The sequence below is a fragment of the Cicer arietinum genome, chromosome 8 (genome assembly GCF_000331145.2).
Source record: "Cicer arietinum cultivar CDC Frontier isolate Library 1 chromosome 8, Cicar.CDCFrontier_v2.0, whole genome shotgun sequence".
Classification (NCBI taxonomy): Eukaryota; Viridiplantae; Streptophyta; class Magnoliopsida; order Fabales; family Fabaceae; genus Cicer; species Cicer arietinum.
This window is the reverse complement of record NC_021167.2, coordinates 24,583,251-24,591,149: the sequence shown is the minus strand read 5'-3', so window position 1 is coordinate 24,591,149 and position 7,899 is coordinate 24,583,251.

Here is a 7,899-nt window from a genome sequence, read left to right as displayed (position 1 = left end):
TGTCATCTTTAATACTCAAGCGACCTTGGTAGTAATTCCTTGCCTACAAAGGGGCATATTCTAGTTGAACAAGGTCACATAAACTATAGCTATTCATACGGTATATTCATCGTTTAGGCTTTAAAATGAATTATATCAACTATGTACTTTTAAAATTTTGATTAATATTGTGCATTTATAACGAATTATGAGTACGATAAATTCTAACATGTAGTAATCTATGTTATAATTCATCCATTTTGCCACCTTTTAAAGGTAAATATTCCAAGGGATGGCCAGACAATGCATTCTTGCAATGTAATTAAATTCCTGTATCCGAAGCATCCATTCATGTTTATTTGTTTGTTTTACCATATCATTTGATTGCGAATTTATCTTTAAACTAACTCCACTATGTGTGATAATACATGGGCAGAAGAATACACATGAGTAGAACAACAACCCTGTGACACAAGTTACACCACTGTTTTAGAATCACACTCAGTTAAACCTTGGTTATGTCTTGTTCCAAACCATTTCTAACCCTAACATAAGGCAACATAACTTGGCTACAAGAACGTGGCAGATAAAGAATAAAAGCAACTATTTCATTGATTGAAAACAGTGTATTTTGTAAAAAAATAAAGAACTTTTACAAAAAAAAAAATCCCAAAAACAAGCACAGCACAATACTTAATAGACTTCTTTTGATGTATTTTTTACTCCTTCGTTGCTTATTTATTCCTCTTATATTATTTTTAAACAACTGACTCAATATTTTTGAATATTAAGTAATTATATGGTTAAAAAGTTAGTTTTCTTTACTAAGTAATATAAATAGTTGCGTTAAAATAATGATAGAAATAATATTTTTTCGATTTTTCATTTGTATCTAATGTCAAGCTTAAAACACATTATAAATTTTATGGAGACCTCAAATACTACGGTAAATCAAAATTCTTAAGTTCTCAATAAATCATAAAGTTTTTTCTACTTTACATTGAAATACTATTCCTTCTCTCTAAATATTTTATATAAAAATATATATTTTAGATTGATATGTAATTTAGATTATTCTGTAGGTTATTGCTGCAACAACGTGGATCAAATAATATGATCACGGATAGAGATATAGGTTCTCTTGCAAATTTTAATGTCTTTTTTATTCCCACCCCACTCTAGTTTTTTATACATTATACATTATAGTTTTTTTTTAAATATCTAAATTGGTCTTTAATTCTCTAGTATTATCAATATTTCAAAATGATTTTAAAAAATGAAAAATATTATTTAAGTTTTAGATTCATCATCAATTTAATTTCATATTATAGTACGATGAATATTAAAAGAGATATATATTTGATTAAAATTTTGTAATTTCATGAATTATTTTAAAATATCAATAATAGGAAGAATTAGATTAATTTAATTTGATAGATTGATATTTAAGGTGATACCAAATGCAATTTAGAAAAATGAGACTATGATAATTCTTATAAGTATTCTTTTTAAATATAAATAACATAAATAACCTTAAATAAAACTTGATCAAGAATTATTGTAATTAGATTTGAACTCTGATATTTTTGAACCAATTATAGTTATCCTTGCCACCAAACTCATCCACCATTTTAACATTTTAATAATAACATCTTCATTTTCTTTGACAAAATTGATAACATCATTATATTGAACTGTTGGGCCACAATTATACGGTCTAAGATACGAGTAGTGATTCTATGTATTCTTATCTTTTAAATGAATGAATCACAAAGATAATGTTGATGATATTAATTTGATGCAAATGTTTATCAAGTACCAAGAAATTTAATATTCCAAAACCATAATGGTTTGACCCGTTTTTGTGTAAGTACAACGTATCATGGTTCCAATCAAACCCGTAACTTATAAGGAATTGGATCTCTTATCGTCGAAAATTGTCACATTCACATGTTTGGAATATCAATGTTCATTTCACAAAGATCAAATGATTTTAATTCAAATATGATATTTTAACATATAATAATAATAATAATAATAATAATAATAATAATAATAATAATAATAATAATAATAATAATAATAATAATAATAATAATAATTTTTTTTAAGATTGCTTAATCAAGATCGATCGATTATTGATATCTCTAATATTGAATCACTTGACGGCAAAGAATTCAAATTCATAATTTTTAAATATTTATAATTTTTGAATGTCACGGTATTATTGAGTTGACATCTCAACTGTTCATTCGGGCCCTTACTTATATAATTAAATGGATCTAACATACCCAATAGAAGCTCATTCAACATGCAATGGAATGATCAAGGTATTTGGTCAAATTTGAATTAATGTAATATCAATATGCAAATTAGCTATATGATCCAATGTATAGAGCTTGTAGGACCCAAATAATAGTCTTGCAAGTTCTTAGCAATTTCTTGCACAAAATAATAATAATAAATATAAATTATTGAATATATAATTATTTTATGATGACAATTACAATTATATGATATATAATAAAATCAATAATTTTTATTATGTGTCAATATAAAATTGATTTATATTAACCTTTCATTTTTCCTTTATTAAAATTAGAAGTATTCAATTCTTTTAGCTCTTAAGTGAATGAGATTGGAACATAGCATGAATGTTACTACACTAAGAGCATATACATCAAACACCAAATAAAAACAATAAACTATTGACATCCAAACCGACAACATCATGTGCAAATTAGATGATTTGTTGGATGAAAAAATTCACTTTTGATTCCTATATATATCCATATACCCTTCTATCTTTTGTTTGTTTTTATTTGTCCCATTATTTAAGTTATGATTTGGAGACGTTTTCCCATTTTTTAGGTGCTTCCCGGAACTAACCATTACACTTGTTTTCTCCATTAAATTATGCAACATATAATGAGTCCACACAAATAACATCGTTGTTTCAATGAAAAAAGCATACACCTTTTTATAGAATTGAGGTCTCATATGTTCATTGAAATGTAGAGTAAGATATGATACATGTAAGAATGAATAATATGAATAATATCAGCAATACACTTTTTTTAATATAGATTTTTTAATATATTTTCTTTGATTGATTAATATACAGTTGAATTATAATAAATTTATACGAAATTCACATGATTTAGTGATATTTATGTTAATTTTAATCAATCAAAGTAATGTGTGTCAGAAAATGTGTTACTAATACTCTTTATGTGAAAATTTGATAATAATGCATTACAACATCTTCATGTCATATCGATGACATTCACATTTAAAATGATTATTCATGATGAACCAATACAATTTAAAAAAACAATTATACTTTAAAATTTCAACAAAATTACGATGTCACTGTGATTTTATCTAAATTGCAACTTATTTCAAAATATATATAGATGAAGTTTGAATTTAGAATAATAATAGTTAAATATACATAATGAAAGAAACCCACCAATCTCACACTATGGGATGCATGTATTTGTTTTGTAATTTTAAATTTAAGTATTATTTTTGATGAATTTTAAGTTTAATTAATAATCCTTGAACTACATAAAAGTGTGGGTAAATTTTTTTTTTGGTTTTTATATATGTGATAGAGGATAAAATTGTCTTTTAAGCATAACTGGGGGGGTGGCAGGTCAAATTTGGGGGGTGCCTGGTACAAAACTCATTTATTGATTGCATGTGTCCTTTGATTATTGCATTTGTGTTAGTGGATAATTTTTCCTTTTAGATACCGAAAAAATTGGCTTTTGTCTTGTGGTTTTAATCCAATTAATAACGACAGGGCTATACTAATGTTTAAGGTTCATATTTCACTTATCTCTCCATTAAATAATTAATAATTGTTGTATTAAATTTAAAAAAAGAAAAAATAATTTTTTTTATGAAAGCGATAAATAAAAAGGAATGAAATAATCAAAGAAACTTTAATTGATCCTTTTAGTCACTTTTATATATGTATATATATATATATTAAAAAAAGTGATAATATGTTCAATAGATTCCTTTGTGTATTCTACACATTCCACTAAACTATTTTTTGTGTATAAATGTAACTAATTCTGAATTTTGATAGTTCAATACGAATCAATACTATAACTTACTAAAAAACTTAATGATTATTCTAACCTTATAAGAGTTAATTTTATTGTAAATAATTAGTCTTTAATTTTTAAGATACTATATTTCGAGTTCACACAAAAAATATATCATGATAAAAATATAATAAAATAAAACAGTGAACATAATTAATTGGAGACCATGACAATGATTGGTGTGAGTATGTACATGATACAATGAAAGAAACTTAGTCATAAAACCCTATAAATATAATTTTTTTTTGAGTCATTTTTGTCCTTGTCTTTCGTAATAATTAAGAGCTGAATATGGTTAATTTCTTGACCATGCCTTGAGCAACATGGATGCAACTCTATTATAGATAATCTCATGTAGGAGGGCTATACCAAAGATCTTCTTCAATCAAAGACTAATAATTTAACAAGTAATAAGTAGATAGGAACATATATGGCTTTATGTGCCAACTCTAAGAGTTAGGTGTATATAGGATTATCTAAATTTAAAGATGTCAAATAGATCGATTCAACTAAATTAGAGTATTAATACGAGTTAATATTGTCTGGTCTATTTTAGAATAAGGTTTAAATATTTAAGTCTATTAATTATTATGGCTTAATTGACCAATCCAATTTTTTTTTTTAGTTTTAAATCAAATCTTCCAAACTAAAAGGGATACTTAGATGTAATGATACAAGAGAGATAAAACTACATTAGATTAGAATAATGAATAAATAAAAATTAATCATTCAATTAAAAATTACTATCATATAATGAAATTTGACATTAATTTATAATTATTTTTTATATGGATAAAGTTTGTCAAGATTAATGACAATTATGTAATTATATATAACTTTAAACTTTCTGCATCTTGATAACATATAAAACAACGATTATAAATTAATTTAAAAATTTATAGTATAATAACTTTTCAATCAAAAAGTTAATTTAAAAAATATTATTATTGAATGATCATAACTCGTCCTGTAATTTATGGTCTATTTGTTGCAGTTTTATTAAAAATAATCACTTTTTTAGAAAAAATTATTATTTATAAGAATTTTCATCGTTACAATTTTGAAATATAAAAAAAAATTGAAAGTAATATAAAAACTACTTAAAATAATTTATTATTTTAAGTAACTTCTCATTCAAATATAAGTTTCTATAATCTATGTTAGAATTGACCTAGTGCTTAAATAAAAAAAAGTAATATTAACCAAATAAGAAACGAAAAAGTATGATGATTATATTTGGTAATTAATAACCAAAATATTGGCTTTATGCAAAGTTAGGTGTAAGCAAAGAAAATTTGGTAGAAATATGGTACTCTTGAAGCCTACGGATAGAGACACTAAGGTCACATTATTTTGTGTCAGATGGAGTTGTTGCCTTATTAATCACTTAATGGTGGATCTCCACTCAACGGCGTTCTTCCCTTTTCAATTCTTCTTTCTCACTTTCTTTTTCAATATTCTTTTTTTATTCATTCATGATAGTCTACAAAGAAACAAATAGTGGATTATTTTATCTAAGTTTAGTAATACTTCAAAAATCACTTCAAATACTAACAATCACTTAAGTCGTTATTTAGAAGAAGTAGAAGTTTTCGTGGTTTTTGTTGTAATGAGGTAGATAAATAATTGATTAGTGATAATTTGAGGAAAATAAAGATAAATATATTTTATTTAAATTTAGGTTAAATATATTTGTTTTTTTGTTTATTTTAATATATGAGGGAATATAAGTTTAATTTTGAAGAATTCATTTATTTAATATTGTTTTTTTAACTTATCAATTAGGACATCAATTCCTTTGTTAGGATGAAGATAATTGTAAATATCAATTTTAGCGTATCATCAAAATTTTAAAATTTCTTTTAAAATATTGATCTACATTAAATTATATATTGAACAATTTTATTAATTATATATTTATTTTATTTATATAATTAAATAGGTTATACAAACTGAATTCGCGTAATTTATATGAAGTTAATTCACGTTCACGTGTGTAATAAATTAAATTTATTTAGTATACGTGAAAATTTAATTATTCATGAGTTTTTACGGTTGGTCTTGTTATTTAAATTATAAATTTTCTTTTTTTGTCACTCAATTGTGTATCTCCATATACTTTCTTCTAAAGATTGTTGTTTCAAGAATATGATCTTAACTATGTAAATTCAATTCATGTAACTTATGTATAAGTAACTAAAAAAAACCAGAAACTAACATCAATGTATATTGAATTGGTCAAGTGAAGTACCGATCTTAAAGATATTTAAGAAGAGCTTTACATGGATCGGTTTGGGTTGAATTTAGCCAATTAATACTCAAATTATATAAGGGAATCCAATTTGGGTCAAAATATAACCCACCATATATTTACAATATTGAATTGGTTTGGGTCAAACTGCTTTCTTTTTCTTCGACTTTGGCTGGATTGAGTCCTAATTTACTCAAATTCTTTTTGTTTTTCAAAATCATATTATTAGCAAAAAAAATTACCTTACTTTATTTTTTCCAAAAACATACTCCCTCTATATCCTCGACCTTTAATCCTTTAAACTTTTTACTTTTGTTTCAAAATTTTTGTTGTTTTAGAAAATCAAGTTGTAGTTAATGATGTTTTTCCTTTTATATCCTTAAAAACCTAAAATTTTACATTAAATGAATTTTGTTTTTATTTAATAAATGAAGAGTAAAAAAGATTAAACTAATCTAAATTTATTATTTTTTAATATGTATATCCAATTCTAAAAGAACCAAAGTTCAAAGACAAAGGAAGTAATATAACCTATTTTTCCTATTGTTTTAGTATCAAACATATACACATACAATCAATATTAAATTTACAAATTTTATTATAAAATACTAACAAGAATGAACATAATCAAAGATGTAAAGTCTAAAATAACAAAAAATGGTTACAAGCATCAAAATAACCAAAATGCAAGATCAATCAATAGTCCAACCCTTCTAAAATCTAATATTTAAAATAAATAAAAATAAGAAATACAAAAAAAAAAAGAGAAAATGAGACATTTAATTTATATCCAATTTAAATGATTAATTTTATTCGGGCTAGGTTCATTTTACATGATATCCAATTTAAAAGATCAAATTTTTCTGTTTTGTTTGCTTTAGAAGACAAGGCCTACCCATTTGTTTTGCAGCTTTTCTGCCATGCTAAGAACTTTGGTCATTCAAAAAATATTAATGTGGCCCTTTTCATCATGCCATTATCTTTACCCTCCCTCTAGATAGTGAGTTCTCACATGCTATTTTTTTACTATATTTCCAATCATATAGTATGTATGATTAAGCACATGATCTTTTTACTGACATATTTGGATTAAGCACATGATCTTTTTTTATCTTTTTCCTATCTTCAGTTATATTTCTACTTTTGTATGACATATGAATTTTATTCTATATATCATACTTTTCATGACCATTATTTTTAAAATCGTCATTTTTGTATTTGAAGTTGACTGTGTGACAAATGGAAAGTAGATTGCATGGGGTGTTGTAATGTTTTTTTTTTCTCACTCTTCTTGTAACTAAGGAAACGGGTTTAATTACAGCAATAAAACTCTTCTTTTACTTTTATTTTTTCTCTAAATATTTTCTCTGCATTTTTTCTACTTTCTACTCCTTCTCTTTAATTTTTCTTCTTTACATATACTTATTCACTCTTTGTCAAATTTCGATAAGTTTTTAATTTGTGTTATCTTATATTAAAATAATAACTTTAATGTATTTATTTTAATTATATTATTTTTTATAGTAAATTTTAATATATATATATATATAT